At 39.4% G+C, this 19,791-nt stretch overlaps 1 protein-coding gene across 8 annotated transcripts in view; it reads right to left on the minus strand.

Annotated features, from left to right (window-relative positions):
• RAP1A (RAP1A, member of RAS oncogene family) overlaps positions 1-19,791 on the minus strand; it is a 100,600-nt gene that overhangs the window by 27,415 nt on the left and 53,394 nt on the right. For 2 of the 8 annotated variants that reach the window (XM_063728220.1, XM_063728219.1), the window contains one exon: positions 17,815-18,258. The exons of the other annotated variants lie outside the window; for them this stretch is intronic. The gene's annotated coding sequence lies outside the window, so the exon portion shown is untranslated. The remainder of the gene's footprint in view (positions 1-17,814; positions 18,259-19,791) is intronic. 8 annotated transcript variants of the gene reach the window in all.

A 19,791-nucleotide genomic window follows, 5' to 3' on the forward strand; every position in this document is an offset into this window, starting at 1 on the left:
CACTCCTACCAACAGTGTAAAAGCGTTCCTGTTTCTCCATATCCCCTCCAACATATGTTGTTTCCTGACTTTTTAATGATTGCTATTCTAACTGGCGTTAGATGGTATCTCATTGTGGTTTTGATTTGCATTTCTCTAATGACCAGTGATGATGAGCTTTTTTTCATATGTTTGTTGGCTGCATAAATGTCTTCTTTTGAGAAGTGTCTGTTCATATCCTTCGCCCACTTTTTGATGAGGTTGGTTTTTTTTGTAAATTTAAGTTCCTTGTAGATTCTGGATATTAGCCCTTTGTCAGATGGATAGACTGCAAAAATTTTCTCCCATTCTGTAGGTCGCCTGTTCGCTCTGCTGATAGTTTCTTTTGCTGTGCAGAAGCTCTTTGGTTTAATTAGATCCCATTTGTGGCATTTTGGCTTTTGTTGCCATTGCTTTTGGTGTTTTAGCCATGAAGACTTTGCCCATGCCTATGTCCCGAATGGTATTGCCTAGGTTTTCTTCTCGGGTTTTTATGGTTTTAGGGCTTACGTTTAAGTCTGTAATCCATCTGGACTTAATTTTTATATGAGGTGTAAGGAAGGAGTCTAGTTTCAGTTTTCTGAACCAGTTTTCCCAACACCATTTATTACATAAGGAATCTTTTCCCCATTGCTTGTTTTTGTTAGGTTCATCAAAGATCAGATGGTTGTAGATGTGTGGTATTATTTCTGAGGACTCTGTTCTGTTCCATTGGTCTATCTATCTGTTTTGGTACCAGTACCATGCTATTTTGGTTGCTGTAGCCTTATAGTACAGTTTGAAGTCAGGTAGTGTGATACCTCCAGCTTTGTTCTTTTTGCTTAGCACCATCTTGGCTATATGGGCTGTTTTTTGGTTCCATATGAAATTTGAAGTAGTTTTTTTTCTAATTCTGTGAAGAAACTCAATGGTAGCTTGATGGGGAGAGCACTGAATCTATAAATTACCTTGGGCAGTATGGCCATTTTCATGATATTGATTCTTCCTATCCATGAGCATGGAATGTTTTTCCATTTGTTTGTGTCTTCTCTTATTTCCTTGTACAGCGGTTTGTAGTTCTCCTTGAAGAGGTCCTTCACATCCCTTGTAAGTTGCATTCCTAGGTATTTTATTCTCTTGGTAGCAATTGTGAATGGGTGTTCACTCATGATTTGGCTCTCTATTATTGGTGTATAGGAATGCTTGTGATTTTTGCACATTGATTTTGTATCCTGAGACTTTGCTGAAGTTGCTTATCAGCTTAAGGAGTTTTTGGGCTGAGATGATGGGGTTTTCTAAATATATAATTATGTCATCTGCAGAGACAATTTGACTTCCTCTCTTCCTGTTTGAATACCCTTTATTTCTTTCTCTTGCCTGACTGCCCTGTCCAGAACTTCCAATACTAAGCGGTGAGAGGGCATCCTTGTCTTGTGCCAATTTTCAAAGGGAATGCTTCCAGCTTTTTTCCATTCAGTATGATACCACCTGTGGGTGTGTCATAAATAGCTCTTATTATTTTGGGATATGTTCCATCAATACCTAGTTTATTGAGAGTTTTTAGCATGAAGGGGTGTTGGATTTTATCAAAGGCCTTTTCCACATCTATTGAGATAATCATGTTTTTTGTCATTGGTTCTGTTTATGTGATGGATTACATTTATTGATTTGCATATGTTGAACCAGCCTTGCACCCCAGGGATAAAGCCAACTTGATCACAGTAGGTAAGGTTTTTGATGCGCTGCTGGATTCAGTTTGCCAGTATTTTATTGAGGATTTTTGCATTGATGGTCATCAGGGATATTGGCATGAAATTTTCTTTCTTTGTTGCGTCTCTGCCAGGTTTGGGTATCAGGATGACATTGGCCTCATAAAATGAGTTAGGGAGAAGTCGCTCTTTTTCTGTTGTTTGCAATAGTTTCAGAAGGAATGGTACCAGCTCCTCTTTGCACCTCTGGTAGAATTCGGCTGTGAATCTGTCTGGTCCTGGACTTTTTTTGGTTGGTAGGCTATTATTTACTGCCTCAATTTCAGAACTTGTTATTGGTCTATTCAAGGAGTCGACTTCTTTGTGGTTTAGTCTTGGGAGGGCATATGTGTCCAGGAATTTACCCATTTCTTCTAGATTTTCTAGTTTATTTGCATAGAGGTGTTTATATTCTCTGGTGGTAGTTTGTATTACTGTGGGATCAGTGGTGATATCCCCTTTATCACTTTTTATTGCATCTATTTGATTCTTCTATCTTTCCTTCTTTATTAGTCTGGCTAGCGGTCTATCTATTTTGTTAATCTTTTCAAAAAACCAGCTCCTGGATTCATTGATTTTTTGAAGGTTTTTTTGTGTCTCCATCTCTTTCAGTTCTGCTCTGATCTTAGTTATTTCTTGTCTTCTGCTAGCTTTTGAATTTGTTTGCTCTTGCTTCTCTAGTGTGACGCTAGGGTGTTGATATTAGATCTTTCCTACTTTCTCCTCTGGGCATGTAGTGCTATAAATTTCCCTCGAAACACTGCTTTAGCTGTGTCCCAGAGATTCTGGTACATTGTGTCTTTGTTCTCATTGATTTCAAAGAACTTATTTATTTCTGCCTTAATTTTGTTATTTACCCAGTAGTCATTCAGGAGCAGGTTGTTCAGTTTCCATGTAGTTGTGCAGTTTTGAGTGAGTTTCTTAATCCTGAGTTCTAATTTGATTGCACTGTGCTCTGAGAGAGTTATGATTTCCATTCCTTTACATATGCTGAGGAGTATTTTACTTCCAATTATGTGGTCAATTTTAGAATAAGTGTTATGTGGTGCTGAGAAGAATGTATATTCTGTTGATTTGGGGTGGACGGTTCTGTAGATGTCTATTAGGTCCGCTTGGTCCAGAGCTGGGTTCAAGTTCAGAATATCCTTGCTAATTTTCTGTCTCGTTGATCTAATATTGACAGTGGGGTGTTAAAGTCTCCCACTATTATCGTGTGGAAGTCTAAGTCTCTTTGTAAGTCTCTAAGAACTTGCTTTATGAATCTGGGTACTCCTGTATTGGGTCCTTATATATTTAGGATAGTTAGCTCTTGTTGCATTGATCCCTTTACCATTATGTAATGCCACTGTCTTTTTTTTTATCTTTGTTGGTTTAAAGTCTGTTTTATCAGAGACTAGGATTGCAACCCCTGCTTTTTTTTTTTTTTTTTTTTTTTTTGCTTTCCATTTGCTTGGTAAATATTCCTCCATCCCTTTATTTCGGGCCTATGTGTGTCTTTGCACATGAGATGGCTCTCCTGAATACAGCACACTGATGGGTCTTGACTCTTTATCCAATTTGCCAAACTGTGTTTTTTAATTGGGGCATTTAGCCAATTTACATTTAAGGTTAATATTGTTATGTGTGAATTTGATCTGGTTATTTTGTACATTAGTTGATGCAGTTTCTTCATAGTGTCATTGGTCTTCATATTTTGGTATGGTTTTTGCAGTGGCTGGTACCGGTTTTTCCTTTCCATATTTAGTGCTTCCTTCAGGGCCTCTTGTAAGGCAGGCCTGGTGGTGACAAAATCCCTCAGCATTTGCTTGTCTGTAAAGGATTTTATTTCTCCTTCGCTTATGAAGCTTAGTTTGGGGGGATATGAAATTCTGGGTTGAAAATTATGTTCTAAGAATGCTGAATACTGGCCCCCACTCTCTTCTGGCTTGTAGGGTTTCTGTTGAGAGATCCACTGTTATTCTGATGGGCTTCCCTTTGTGGGTAATGTGATCTCTGGCTGGACTTAACGTTTTTTCCTTCGTTTCAACCTCGGTGAATCTGACGATTATGTGTTTTAGGGTTGCTCTTCTTGAGGAGTATCTTAGTGGTGTTCTCTGTATTTCCTGAATTTGAATGCTGGTCTGTCTTGCTAGGTTGGGGAAGCTCCCCTGGATAATATCCTGGAGCATTTTCCAACTTGGTTCCATTCTCCCCGTCACTTTCAGGTACACTAATCAATCGTAGGTTTGGTCTTTTCACATAGTCCCATATTTCTTGGGGGCTTTGTACATTCCTTTTCATTCTATTTTCTCTAATCTTGTCTTCACGCTTTATTTCATTAAGTTGATCTTCAATCTCTGATATCCTTTCTTCCACTTGATCAATTCAGCTATTGATACTTGTGTATGCTTCACAAAGTTCTCGTGCTGTGTTTTTCAGCTCCATCAGGTCATTTATGTTCTTCTCTAAACTGGTTATTCTAGTTAGCAGTTCCTGTAACCTTTTATCAAGGTTCTTAGCTTCCTTGCACTGGGTTAGAACATGCACTTTAGCTCGGAAGAGTTTGTTATTATCCACCTTCTGAAGCCTACTTCTGTGAATTCATCAAACTCATTTTCCATCCAATTTTGTTCCCTTGCTGGGGAGGAGTTGTGATCCTTTGGAGGAGAAGAGGCATGCTGGTTTTCGGAATTTTCAGCATTTTTTCCCCCAAGATGGAGTTTCACTCTGTCGTCCAGGCTGGAGTGCAATGGCACAATCTTGGCTCGCTGCAACCTCCACCTCCTCGAGTTCAAGCGATTCTCCTGCCTCAGCCTCCTGAGTAGCTGGCACCAACCATTATAAATGCACCACACCTGGCTAACTTTTGTATTTTTAGTAGAGACGGGGTTTCACCATGTTGGTCAGGCTGGTCTCAAACTCCTGACCTCATAATCCGTCTGCCTCAGCCTCCCAAAGTACTGGGATTACAGGCGTGAGCCACCACACCCGGCAGTTTTCAGTATTTTTGTGCTGGTTTTTCCTCATCTTCATGGATTTATCTACCTTTAGTCTTTGATGCTGAGGACCTTTGGATGAGGTTTTTGCATGGGCTTCCTTTTTGTTAATGTTGATGTTATTGCTTTCTGTTTGTTAGTTTTCCTTCTAACAATCTGGCCCCTCTTCTGCAGGTCTGCTGGAGTTTGCTGGAGGTCCACTCCAGACCCTGTTTGCCTGGGTATCACCAGCGGAGGCTGCAGAACAGCAAAGATTGCTACCTGCTCCTTCCTCTGGAAGCTTCATCCCAGAGGAGCACCTGCCAAATGCCAGTTGGAGCTCTCCTGTATGAGGTGTCTGTCAACCCCTGCTGGTGAGAGGTGAAGCCAGCTGGACTTTCTGGGTCCAGTGGGGACTTGGAGAACTTTTGCGTCTAGCTAAAGGATTGTAAATGCACTCTGTAAAAACGCACCAATCAGCACTCTATGTCTAGCTAAAGGATTATAAATGCACCAATCAGCACTCTGAAAAAAGCACCAATCAGCGCTCTGTGTCTAGCTAAAGGATTGTAAATGCACCAACCAGCATTCTGTAAAATGGACCAATCAGCAGGACATGGGCGGGGACAAATAAGGGAATAAATACTGGCCACCCCAGCCAGCAGTCGCAACCCGCTTGGGTCCTCTTCCACGCTGTGGACGCTTTGTTCTTTCGCACTTCACAATAAATCTTGCTGCTGCTCACTCTTTGGGTCCGTGCCACCTTTAAGAGCTGTTAACACTCACCACGAAGGTCCGTGGCTTCATTCTTGAAGTCAGTGAGACCAAGAACCCACCAGAAGGAACCAACTCTGGACACACTGGGAGGTGTCTCCCAGTCAGGAGGCACGGAGATCAGGGATCCACTTAAGGAGGCAGTCTGTCCTTTAGCAGAGCTTGAGTGCTGTGTTGGGAGATCTGCTGCTCTCTTCAGAGCTGGCAGACGGAACATTTAAGTCTGCTGAAGCTGTGTGCACAGCTGCCAATTCCCCCAGGTGCTCTGTACCAGGGAGATGGGAGTTTTATCTATAAAGCCCCTGACTGGGGCTGCTGCCTTTCTTTCAGATGCCCTGCCCAGAGAGGAATAATCTAGAGAGGCAGTCTGTCTACAGTGGCTTTGCCATGCTGCAGTCTGACCTTCCCGGAGGCTTTGTTTACATTGTGAGGGGAAAACCGCTTACTGAAACCTCAGTAATGGCAGACGACCCACCTCCCACCAAGCTGGAGTGTCCCAGGTCAACTTCAGAATGCTGTGCAGAGAATTTCCAGCTGGTGATCTTAGGTTGCTGGACTCCACGGGGTTGGGACCCGCTGAGCAAAACCACTTGGCTCCCTGGCTTCAGCCCCCTTTCCAGGGGAGTGAACAGTTCTGTCTTGCTGGGGTTCCAGGTGCCACTGGGGTACAAAAAAAAAAAAAAAAAAGAAAAACCTCCTACAGCTAGCTCAGTGTCTGCTCAAACAGCCGCCCAGTTTTGTGCCTGAAACCCTGGACCCTGGTGGTGTAGGGACCCAATGGAATCTCCTGGTCTGCGGGTTGCAAAAACTGTGGGAAATGTGTAGTATCTGGGCTGAATAGCACCGTCCCTCATGGCACAGTCCCTCATGGTTTCCCTTGGCTAGGGGAGGGAGTTCGCTGACCCCTTGCACTTCCCGGATGAGGCGATGCCCCACCCTGCTTCTGCTAGCCCTCCATGAGCTGCACCCACTGTCTAACCCAGTCCCAATGAGATGAACTGGGTACCTCAGTTGGAAATGCAGAAATCACCTGCCTTCTGTGTTGGTCTCGCTGGGAGCTGCAGACCGGAGCTGTTCCTATTAGGCCATCTTACCCGGAACCCCCACTTTTACATCCTTAAGAGCTTTCATTTATATGGGTTCTCAGGAAAAGATGTTGGATTTTTTTTCCCAAAATGCTTTTACTGCAGTTACTGATAGTATACGGTTTTTCTTTTTATTGTATCAATATGTCTACTCTTACCACTTCTATCGACATTGCACTACGCTAGGTATAGTACATATGCAAAAGGAAGAAGTAAAGCTGCTTTTATCCACAGATGACAATCCTGTATGTAGGAAATCTTAAGGAATATACAAAAATGCTACCAGACTAACAAGTGAATTTAGCGAAGTTGCAGGATAAAAAGTTGATACAAAAAAAAAAACACCTGAACAGTCATGTGCTGCATAATGACATTTCAGTTAACAGACTTTATTACATATACGGTGGTGGTCTTACAGATTATAATAACATATTTTTACTGTAACTTTTCTATGTTTAAACACACAAATACCATTGTGTTACAACTGCCTACAGTATTCTGTACAGTAATATGATGTACAGGTTTGTAGCCTACAAGCAGTAGGCTATATAATACAGCCTAGGTATGTGGTATGCTATATTATACATCCAGATTTGTGTAAGTACACTCTATGGTGTTCACACAATGATTAAATTGACTAACAAGGCATTTCTCCCCATTATGAAGCAACATGTGACTGTATTTCTATACACTGGCAAAGAACTGAAAATTGAAATTTAAAAAAAATGCCATTTACAAAAACATCCAGTAAGAAACTACTTAGAGATACATTTAGCAAAATATGTGCAAGACTTATATACCAAAACTACAAAACATGGCTGAAATTAAAGACTTAATAGAGAGCTATGCCATATATTAGGATTTGCCCATATTATTAGTAAGATGTCATTCTCTTCATGTTGAGCTGCAGATTCAATGCAAACTCAATCAGCAGTTTTTGTAGAAACTGACAAGATAACTTTAAAACTTATATGAAAATGCAAATAATTCAGAAAAGCTAATATGGTTTTAAAAAAGAACATAGTCTTTTATTATCTGATTTCTAGACTATAAAACTGTAGTAATACATATTGTGTGATATCAGCATAACGACAAACATACAAATCAGGGAAACCAAATTAAGTCCAGAAGTAGAAACACAGCGACACATTAATTCATTTTTAATAAAGGTATATTGTGACACCCCATCCTGCAAGACAGCTCTCAATCGATGATCCTGGTCTCCTAGTATTCATACCTTGTATCGTTCCCTCTCATTATACATATCCTTGAATAAGTTCCCTCCCATGCTGAATCAAGATTGGTCATGTGACCAATACAATACAGCAGAAGTGAAAATATGTGACTTCCAAGTCTAGATCCTAAAAGGCACCACAGGTTGTGGTGTGGTCTCTTGGATCATTTGCTCTGAGAGAAGCCAGTCACAATGTCAGGTGAACACCAGCCCTTCAGAGAGGCACACCTGAAGAGGAGCTGAGGACTCCTACCAAGAGCCAGCACCAACTTGCCAATTATGTTAGTGAACCACCTTTGAAGCTTATCTTGATTTTAGTCAGGCTTAAAACAAATAAATATCTGCAGCCTCGTGAGATATCATGAGCTAGAACCCTCCAACCAGGCCACTCTCAAATCCCTGATCCACAGAAACTGTGACAGAAAAAAAATGATTATTGTTGTTTTAAGCCAATAAAATTTGGGTCAATTGGTTATAGAGCAATAGATCATTAACACAGGAACAAAAGTAATTTAATGTGTAAAAGACAGTATTTTCAACAAGCCAAGCTGAGAAACAATGTTAACTTCAACTTCTGTCTTTGTAATAGCCAAAAATCTACAGACAACCCAAGTATCCATCAAGCAGTGAGTAGATAAATTGTGATATATCCAATTGACAGAATACTACTCAGTAATGAATGTAAGGAATGAATTACTTGCAACATGGATGAATCTCAAAAACATGTTCAGCAAAATAAGACAGACACAAAGAGTAATGTTCTGTAATTCTACTTTTATAAAAATCTAGAAAAGGCCAGGCATGGTGGCTCAAGTCTGTATTCCCAGCACTTTGGGAGGCCAAGGTGGGTGGATCACCTGAGGTCAGGAGTTCGAGACCAGCCTGGCCAATATGGTGAAACCTCGTCTCTACTAAAAATACAAAAATTAGCTGGGTGTGGTGGCACACACCTGTAATCCCGGCTACTCGGGAGGCTGAGGCAGGAGAATTGCTTGAACCTGGGAAGCAGAGGGTACAGTGAGTTGAGATTGTACCACTGCACTCCAGCCTGCACAACAGAGAGAGACTCGGTCTCTTAAAAAAAAAATCCAGAAAAGATAAAATAAAATCTAGAAAAGATAAAACAGTGACAGAAAGCTGTTTGGGGCCAGTGGTGGTGGCACAGGGATAATGGCTACAAAGGAGCATGAGGATACTTTTTGGGGTGATGAGAGTGAGCTGTATCTTGATTTTGGTAATAGTTGTACAGGTATATTTATTTACCAAAACTTATTGAACTGAATTATTTAAAATATATACATTTTATGACATGTAAATCACAGCTTAAAAAGTTAATTTAAGTTAATTCAATGTGGGAAAGAGAGAAATTTCTCAGAATACTAGTTACATACTGATATGGTTTGGCTCTGTGTCCCCACCCAAATCTCACCTTGAATTATTTATTTGGGAAATTTCTCAGAATACCAGTTACATACTGATATGGTTTGGCTCTGTGTCCCCACCCAAATCTCACCTTATTTATTTTTTATTTTTGAGACAGAGTCTCTCTCTGTCACGCAGGCTTGAGTGGCATGATCTCAGCTCACTGCAACCTCCGCCTCCCGGGTTCAAGTGAGTCTCCTGCCTCAGTCTCTCAAGTAGCTGGGATTACAGGCGCCCACCACCATGCCTGGCTAATTTTTGTATTTTTAGTAGAAACGGGGTTTCACCATGTTGGCCAGGCTGGTATCGAACACCTGACCTCATGATCCGCCTGTCCTCAGCCTCCCAAAGTGCTGAGATTACAGGCGTGAGCCACCACACCCAGCCTCACCTTAAATTTAATAATCCCCACATGTCAAGGGCAAGGCTAGGTGGGGATAATTTAAATCATGGGGGCAGTTTCTCCTATACTGTTCTCGTGGTAGTGAATAAGTCTCACAAGATCTTTGATAAGGGGAAATCTGTTTCACTTGATTCTCATTCTCTCTTTGCCTGCTGCCATCCACGTAAGATGGGACTTGCTCTTCCTTGCCTTCTGTCATGATTGTGACACTTCCCCAGCCACGTGGAACTCAAAGTCCAATTAAATCTCTTTCTTTTGCCCAGTCTTGGGTATGTCTTTATCAGCAGCATGAAAATGAACTAATACACATACATAGTGAGGACATTATAAAGCAGACATAATGGCAAATATCGTTATTCTGAATCAAGCACTTGCAAAGTATTTTCTAGGTACCAGTTCTGTACTAGGTGTCAAGGAAACAAAAATGAAAAGTATGTGTTTTCCATCCTCAAGGAGCTTATAAAGGAGAAAGAAACAAATAACTACAAAACAATGGGAATAAAGCTGGTACAAGACAAAATTAATGGGCTAGGGAAGGACAGATGAACAGAGGAGACTCCAGGCTGTTTTTTTTGTTTTTTTTGTTTTTTTTAAGACAGAGTCTCACTCTGTCACCCAGGCTGGAGTGCAGTGGCACGATCTCAGCTCACTGCAAACTCCGCCTCCTGGGTTCACGCCATTTTCCTGCCTCAGCCTCCCGAGTAGCTGAGACTACAGGTGCCCGCCACCACACCTGGCTAATTTTTTGTAGAGACGGGGTTTCACCATGTTAGCCAGGATGGTCTAGATCTCCTGAACTCGTGATCCATCCGCCTCGGCCTCCCAAAGTGCTGGGATTATAGGTGTGAGCCACCGCGCCCAGCCCAGGACAGTTTTTTTAATTTTGACTAGCTCATATGAAGAGCTAAGCAAAAAATTGAATAGGAATATTTCAGCTATAATGCTTAGAAGGACATTCCAAGCAAAGGAAACAGCTTAAGCAAACACACTAAAGAATTAAATACAAAAGATCCAGGGATACTACATAGCTCGGCATTGGTCATGTTAAAGAGCTCATATTTTATCTAGTAAGTAACGGGGAAAAGAAAAAGTGATTTAAAAACAATTAATATGATTAGATTTGTATTCTGGAAAAACAACTGACAGTATGCAAGATGGACTGAAGAAAGAAGAGACTAGAGGCAGGGAGAATAGCTAGGAAGCTACTGCAATAACTCGAGTGAGAGATGACACGGGCCTGTACAGGAGCACTAGGGCTGAAGAGGGGCAATGCTTTTCTGAGGATAAAACTGACAGGACTCCATAACTGATAAGCTACTAAAAGGAATGAAGAAGAGTCAGTGATAACTCCTAGGTATCCAGCTTGAGCAAGTAAGTGGTTGATAGCCCACCTCCAATTAAGACAGGAAATACAAAAGGAGGTTTAAAAAGAAAGATAATACTTTCTTCCAAAAATTAACTATGAGATTCCTATGGGAAGAACAAGTAAAGGTATCTGGTAGATAATTTAAAAGCCAAGTCTGGAGGTTTCGTAGAAACCAATGGACTAGAGGTACAGACTCGGGAGTCAATGGTGGTCAAAATGGTAGCACTGAAACCGTAGCAGTGGATGAGGTCAACCAATGAGAAAGAGAAGCAAGGTAAGAACTGGGTGAGCCTTTAAAAATAACCACCACATTTTTGAAAAGGTAGAGTGAGGTGGGAGAGGTTTGTGTGGGACACTAGGCATCTTATACCTCTATCTGTATTAGGTGAATCCATGAAAAAAAAAAGTGATTTCCATGAAAAGAAAAATACTGACAGCTAAACACAAAAGCATATATTTCACATAAAAGGATGCCCACATCCCTACCCCCTTTCCAGTCTGGGGATCGCTGACATTTTAACAAGATGTGAATTCACCATCTCTCTAATCCAAAAATGCGTATCTTTCAAGACAGAATCCTAATATAGCATGGATCATTTATATTCCCCAAATGCCTCCAGCTTTTCTAGGGCAACAGAAACTGGGGAAAGAACTCAGAGATGGTCAAATTATTTTGGGTATTCTGCAACAACAAAATATTTGGCCCCTGTTCCTCAACTAAAATGGCAAGACATTCAAGTTCCAAAGCCATTTTTCACAGAGTATGTATAGAAAATTTTATTTACACCTAACAAATAACATGGGTCACGAATGTATACACATAGGCACACTCACAAATATAATAAATAGGTCACACAAGAAAGCATACACACAAATGAATTCCCAATAAGAATGTAAGTTAATTTTTCTTTCTAAGGGGAATTAGTTCTAACTCATTACTGCCAAGTTAGAAAACCTCTATGTTCTTCCAAGCAAACCATGCCTTTTTATGGAAATCTCTTGTGCCCTGCACTCCCGACACAGCACCAGAAAATTTCCCTGACAAATATGGAAGACAGGAATAAACATTACACTATGTTTAAATTTTAAGTCAATTCTGAGTCCCTAACATTATGGTCCAAGTTATAACCTAACTCTTCATTCTTCCTTCAGGAAGCCTACTTCTAACATTTACAAAAATAATATGACTTCATTGTCTTTGTGAAACAAATTGATCCCAACTTTGTTGTTTCTGCAATTTTTAACATAAATGAATGTATTACAGATAAAAGTTTCTCCTGTAGAACTGAACTTATAAAACAAAATTCATTAAAGGAAATTTAGTGATTAGAAATTTTGGAGAAAACTTTTTTACAGTAAGGAACAGTGAAGGTAATTTCTTAAGCAGTATATTGTTGGTTATCTTTAAATATTTACAGGGATCATAAATATTTAAAACTGACAACTCACCACAACATGCTGGTGGGGAGGGGAGTGAATATGGAAACCATGGTAAGATTTAACTTTCCAAAACAAAGGACAGTGCTCTTTAGAGTACATCATAAGAAAAACTGAACTTTTTGGTAATATGAAATCACATAAATATATCAATACACAAACCAGAGAGTGCCGGACAAAAGAGCAGAGAGATGGAATGTATAAAAGACTGAGGTAAGGAGGATACGCCCAAAGGTTTCACCAGCTATCTGATGGGAGTGTAGAAAGAACACCAGACCCAAAGTAACAGAAGAATAACATTTCTAGAGGTAAACTAAGAAAAGTTAGGAATCATCATATTCAAACACCCAATGAATGCCAAACACAGTGGGAAGAAGAAAGAAAAAAGATTCTTGCACCTGAACATATTGTAGTTAAAATTCAAAACCCTAAAAACAAAGACAAAATCCTAAAAAACTTGTAGAAAGAAAAAACATATTCCCCTCCCCTTGAATACAGGCAGGGTTAGCAACAAACAAAATCCAGCCAACATGGTGCTGCTGTCTGAATTCTTAAGCTAGGTTAGAAAAGGCATCAGAGCTTCCTCCTGAATTTTTTCTCTTTGGGGATACATATCTATGGAGTCCTAAGTGTTAGGCTCCCGTGCAGCCACCACTTTGGAGAGACCACAGAGAAAGACATGGTTGCCGGAGTCCCAGCTGTTTCTGTCTTCCCATATCTGTGAATAATAAAGGCTTCAAGATGATCCCAGACAGCAACCATCTTACTGCAACATCATGAGAGACTTAGACTAGATTCACCCAGCTGAGCTACTCCCTAATTTTATACCCAAGACATTTTGAATTTCTTGCAGTATCCTAAATAACAATCTCAAAGAAACAAAGAACAGATCAACAAACTGAAAATAAATGGAAAGATGTCAGATAATCCATGTATATAAATAAGTTAATATTAATTTACATTAATAGCACTCAACAGAAAAATAAAATTTAAATATAAATCAAAGCATACAAAGCAAAACTTGACAGAATGGGAATCATGAATAGAATTTAACAGAACTTACTCAGTAAATGATAGAAAGGGAAGACAAAACCAGGAAGGATATATAGAAGATTTGAGCAGATAATGAATCAACTTAACCTAACAGACATATAGAACACCACACCCAACAACTGCAAACTATACATCCTTTTCCAGTGTACATGGATAATTTACTAGAACAGACCATGCTGAGCCATAAATCAAGTCTCAAGAAATTTCAATGGACTGAAATCACACAGAGTGTAATTTCTAATCAAAATGAAATTAAACTGGAAATCGGCATAAAAATATAACCACATTATCCCCAAATGTTTGTAAATGAAACAGAATTCTAAATAATCCATACGTGAAGAAAGAAATCAAGATGGAAATTAAACAATTTGAACTAAATAATAATTAAAATGTAACATGTCAAAAATTACTGGAGCTGGCAGGGTGTAGTGGCTCACGCCTGTAATCCCAACACTTTGGGAGGCCAAGGCGTGTGGATCGCTTCAGGTTAGGAGTTCAAGACTAGCCTGGCCAACATGGTGAACCCTGTCTCTACTGAAAATACAGAAATTAGCCAGGTGTGGTGGCATGTGCCTGTAATCCCAGCTATCTGGGAGGCTGAGGCACAAGAATTGCTTGAACCAGGGAGGCGGAGGTTGCAGTGAGCCAAGATCACGCCACTGCACTGCAACCTGGCTAACAAAGTGAGAGTGTATCAAAAAAAAGAAAGAAAGAAAAGCAAATAGTATACTTTATGAATAGCTGACTTTGTGTTTTCTTGTTTTAAATGCTGAAGTCAGTATTTAAAAACAATAGAATTCCTGAAATACAGCAACTTTCATTTGTGGCAATCCACTCTAAAAACGTATCTAGATATGGTCATCTAGCCCTTTGAATTCTATCCTCACACAACAGTATGTTTTAGCTGGGCGTGGTGGCTCTCACCTTTGAGGCTGGAGGGTCGCTTGAGCCCAGGAGTTCTATGGGCACAGGGAGCTGTGACTGTACCACTGTACTCCAGCCAGCCTTTTAAAAATACAAGGTTTCCACAATTTCTCAGGTTTACGCATTTCCCCTCATCTTCCTTATGTATTAAAAGGGAACACATATTCTACTGTTTTAAAGAAATTTATCCATATCTACATCCCCAGATAAATCTTTACCACAATCTTTAGTAAAGTATAACTGAAGCAGAGTTATGTGATTCATTGTACCTTTGTAATTCTCCAAATATTCCAGTAAAGGATTAAAATATTTAATCCAACCATCTTACATATTCAAGAGTAAAATTTTTGGCAAGTTTGACAAGTGGTCTTGATAGGCTTGATATACTATTGTGACAACAGATACAACAATCTACCATTCGAAATTATTCCCTGCACAAAAATGTGTTAGTGTGTGCACTTTTCTCTCTTTTATAAAAATCTGCCACATCTTTAGTTATATCTCCTTTTTCATTCGTATTGTTTATCTGTGCCCTTCCTCTTTTACTTTTGGTCATTTTACCAGGTTTGTTACTTTCATTAGTCTTTTTCAAACAACCAGCTTTGGCTTTGTTGATGTTTCATTGTAGACCTCTTTTCTATTTCTTTAATTTCTGCTTTTATGTTTATTATTTATTTCCTTTCTTTAGTTTATTCTAATGTTTTTCTAACCTAAGTTGGATACCTGCCTCAATAATTTCAGCCATTTTTGTTTTTTTGTTTGTTTGTTTGTTTGTTTGAGACAAGAGTCTCAACTCTGTCACTCAGGCTGGAGTGCAGTGGCATGATCTTGGCTCACTGTAACCTCCGCCTCCTGAGCTCAAGCAATCCTCCCACTTCAGCCTCCAGAGTAGCTGGGACTACAGATGCACGCCACGCCTGGCTAAATTTTTTGTATTTTTGGTAAAGACAGGGTTTCGCCATCTTGCCCAGGCTGGTCTCGAACTCCTAGGCTCAAGCTATCCGCCCACCTCAGCCTCCCAAGGTGCTGGGGTTACAGGAATGCGCCAACGCGCCTGGGACCATTTTTCTTTCCTAATTAACATTTCAGATCCTCCATTAGGGGTCACTTTCCTTCTACCTAAAGTATATCTTTTGGAATTTTTCTTAGTTCTGTGCAAGTGGTGAGAACAAAAAAAAACTCCCAGTTTTATTTATCTGAAAACTTTGCTTCACTCTTCAAGGATATTTTAGCTTTAATAGTTATTTACTCTGAGTACACTGTAGTTACTATTCTACTGTCTTTTGATTTCTACTTTCCTTTCAATAAGTCAGCTGCTAGCCTAATTGCAGAGCTTTTGAAAGTGATCTGTCTTGTCCTTCTGGTTATTTTTGACATCTCTAATCATCTGCAAATTTAACTATGAAGACTTTAGGTTTAGATTTCTATTTACTCTGCTTAGGATTTGACTTCTTCAATTTGTATCTTTTTGCAGTTTTGGAAATTCTAATTGTAATCTCCTTAAATACTGTATCTACTTGACTTTTCTTCATATCTGAAATTCTGGTTAGACAACTATTAGACCTTTTCATGCTCTTCTTGGATTAGTTAAGATGTAGACACCGGCTGCTGTTAAATAAGAGACTCAAAAGTGGCTTAACCAAAATTCAGGGTTATTTTCCTCTCACATGACACTCTTGTTTGGCAGCTAGGTAGTCTGAGAGAGCCAAGCTCTTATGTCTTATTGCTCTGTCATCCTTAGAGTATTGCCCCCTTCTACACAGGGAAAAATATCTCATCGCCATGTTTACATTCCAGTTCATGGGCAGGAAGAAAGATAAAGAAAACGGCATATCCCCCTTCCTCCTACAGGCAAGATCTAGAAGTTACACACATTTCAATTTGCACCCCAAATTACCAAAGCCTTGTCACATAGTCAAATCTCACTAACAGGAAGGCAATGAAACGGAAGTGTTAGCTAGGCAACAGAGCATCCAACTAATATATCCACTACTTATTAGACACAGAATGGTATCAGGGAAAACTAGCAATTTAGGCTATGGTTGTCCAATTTTCTTTTTTCCTTTTTACATATTTTCCATTTCTGTCTCTTTATTTTGGTTAACTTATTTTTCAGGTCATCTTCCAGGTCACTAATTATAATCTATTGTTAAGCCTGTCCATTGACTTTTAAGATTTTTATTTATACATTTCTTTTCTTTCTTTTCTTTTTTTTTTTTTTTTTCTTGAGATAGGGTCTCATTCTGTTGCCCAGGCTGGAGTACAGTGGCACAGCTCACTGCAGCCTTGACCTCCTGGACTCAAGGGATCCTCATACCTCAACCTCCCAAGTAGCTGGGACTACAGGCACGCACCACCATGCCCAGCTAATTTTTGTATTTTTTTGTAGAGATGGGATTTCACCATGTTGCCCACACTGGTCTCGAACTCCTTGGGCTTAAGTGATCCACCTGCCTTGGCCTCCCAAAGTGCTGGGATTACAGACATGCATCACCGCGTCCAGCCTATATATTTCATTTCTAAAAGTTCTTCCCCCCAAACATAAAAAAGCTATTTGTAACTTCTCATAACCTCACTATCTTTCTTATAAGCAGTATAGTAAAATGGTTAAAAGCCTGACTTTAGGACCCATACTGCCTGGCTAGAATCCTGGTTCTACCACTTTACCAACCTTGGTCAAGTTACATCCCCATTCTGTGCTTCATTCCTTTACCTGTAAAATGAGGATAATAATAATCCCTACTTTAGAGTTTTTGTGAGGATTAATTAACATGTAAAGTACTGGAACAGTTCAAGGTTCATAGGAAGCACTACAAAATGTTAGCTATCATAATCCCATCATTCTTATATTTTTAATCTTTACCCTGCTAAACACACTGATTTTAAATACCTGTCTAATAATTCCAAAATATGAAGTCAATGGGGGTCCAGTTTAGTTGTCTGTTATCTTGGATAATCTGTATTTTCAGTCTCTTTTTCTTTTTGAGTTGTGTGATCTTTCACCGTGATGTGCATTTGCTTCTGCCAAGTGCCTAGGGTTACTAGTGGCCAGAATTACTTTGAACCATATTCAAATTTTAAGATATTTTTGGGCTAACCCAAAAAGTGTGATTTAGATATAGAAACATAAAGGCTAGGTTGCAACTATAAAATGTCAAAGAATAACAACCCCCAAACCTGCACCACCACTTCAACTTAGTGCCAACATTTGCGACAGTCCAGTTTCCTTGGAGTTGGCAGAAGTAGGGGTGGGGAGGAGTGCACAGACACTCGGTAGGGTCTTCTCATAGACTGAGCTTAGTCTCCTATCCTCTATGTCTGTGAAGGCAATGAAACCATAAGCCCAGGTTTAGCTGGTTCAGTAGGTGCCATCAAGACAAAAATAGGCTCTGAGTGCTGATTCTAGCTTTCACTTACTTTTTAGCCTTTGAGCATGTCTTATGTCAGTTCCTTGATACTGTTCCTTTAGGTTTCCAGTTGTAAAAGGGACCTTCATTTAAAAAATCTTAAATGGCCAATATGCACATCTTCACAGTGAGAAGTCATGAACCCACATTTTTTTTTTTTTTTTTTTTGAAACGGAGTCTTGCTCTTGTCGCCCAGGCTGGAGTGTGATGGCGCGATCTTGGCTCACTGCAACCTCCGCCTCCCAGGTTCAAGCAATTCTCCTGCCTCAGCCTCCCGAGTAGCTGCAATTACAGGTGCGGGCCACCACGCCCAGCTAATCTGTATTTTTAGTAGAGACAGGTTTCACCATGTTAGCCAGGCTGGTCTCGAACTCCTGACGTCAAGTGATCCAGCCGCCTCGGCCTCCCAAAGTGCTGATATTACAGGAGTGAGCCACCGTGCCCAGCCATGAACCTACATTTGATGAAAACATTTCTTTATAATATTCTCAACATAAAATTATGAATATTAGTTTGTTATCAAGAATATAATCTATAATAAAAGTGTGATAATTTAATCACAGAATACTACTTTGTATTTTCTATCACCATTTTTTTAAAGAGTGGAGAAACAGGAGAGGAGGGTAGGAGTGTCAGAATCACCTGGGCAAAGACCCACTACCCTCCAGGCAAAGAATCTGTCAGTTCCTTTTCTTTTCCACTACATGACTCTAGTCTAAGCAACCTCCTGGGACTATACTGAAATAGCCTCTTAACTAGTCCATTGTTGCTCACTTGAGTTCCTCTACATTGCAGCCAGAATGATCTTTTCAAAACAGAAAATTAAATGATTTCCTTTTGCTCATAGGGTAAAGATTAAACTCCAAGTTCTCAAAGCTCCTAATGATTTGGCCTGTATCCACTTCATCTTGCTCCATATCCCTATCTTGCTCCATATCCCTGTTTACTCTCTATGACAGCCACACTGGCCATCTTTCAGTTTCTTAAACCTGATATGCTCCCTTCTGCCACAGGGCTTTTGCAGAAGCTATTCCCTTTGCCTGCAATGACTTCTTCCTTCTCCACTTAGTTAATAATGCCTGCTCTTTTCCTTGGATCTGAGCACAAGTATCAATTCCATTAAGATATCCTTCCCTGACCCCTTTGAGTCAAAACCTTATATACTCTTATAGTATCGGACATTTTTCCTAAGCAATACTGATCACAAATGCAAATCAATGCTTTTTTTTTAAATCTCTGTGATTTGATTACCTAGACTGTTGAATATCATTCAAATTATTTGCCACATATAATAATCTCAGAATTAGTGTTAAAACCTAATTTACATTCTATTTTTAGAATATCTGCAATGTGATCTGAGTTCTTACATTCAATGACTACCATGTTGTTATAAATAAGGAGTTTTTAATCTAATTCTTTATCAAAAAAAGTCTAAGACAGATTGTTTCAGTAATTCCAGATTTTACATATGGAAACTAATATATGCACACGTTGCATGGCTGAGTGTTGCCACATAAAACTGTACAAATAATCCCTAAATGACAGTTTTTGCAGGTATTAGTATAAATACTTAATTTGAGAAGAGTCATCATTCTGAATTTTTTTCTGAAAGATAACTAAGAAAGTAAACATTTTTGTGAAATTCAAATATAATAGCTTTGTTTACCATGAATTTTCATGCCATGAGGCAAATAACACTTTTACTGTTTTGAAGACTTCAACAAAAGATTATACAAAATTATACCTTTCCTGTATGCTTTGTCTCAATGCATTTAAAAACTATTCTCCCTTTATTGATTTCAGTTTAAACTGTCAGTCATGAAGGTTATGTATGTCATCAGATTGAGCCATCTTCTCTCTTCAGAGAAACAAGTATTTTAGAAACAAATGAAATGAAAATACTTTCAAGACAAACCCAAAGGTTACTAAAATTGTTACTTTAAATCACTTTAAATCTCCAAAGTAAAATATATTCTTCATATTAAAA

The sequence above is a fragment of the Pongo abelii genome, chromosome 1 (genome assembly GCF_028885655.2).
Source record: "Pongo abelii isolate AG06213 chromosome 1, NHGRI_mPonAbe1-v2.0_pri, whole genome shotgun sequence".
NCBI classification, from domain to species: domain Eukaryota; kingdom Metazoa; phylum Chordata; class Mammalia; order Primates; family Hominidae; genus Pongo; species Pongo abelii.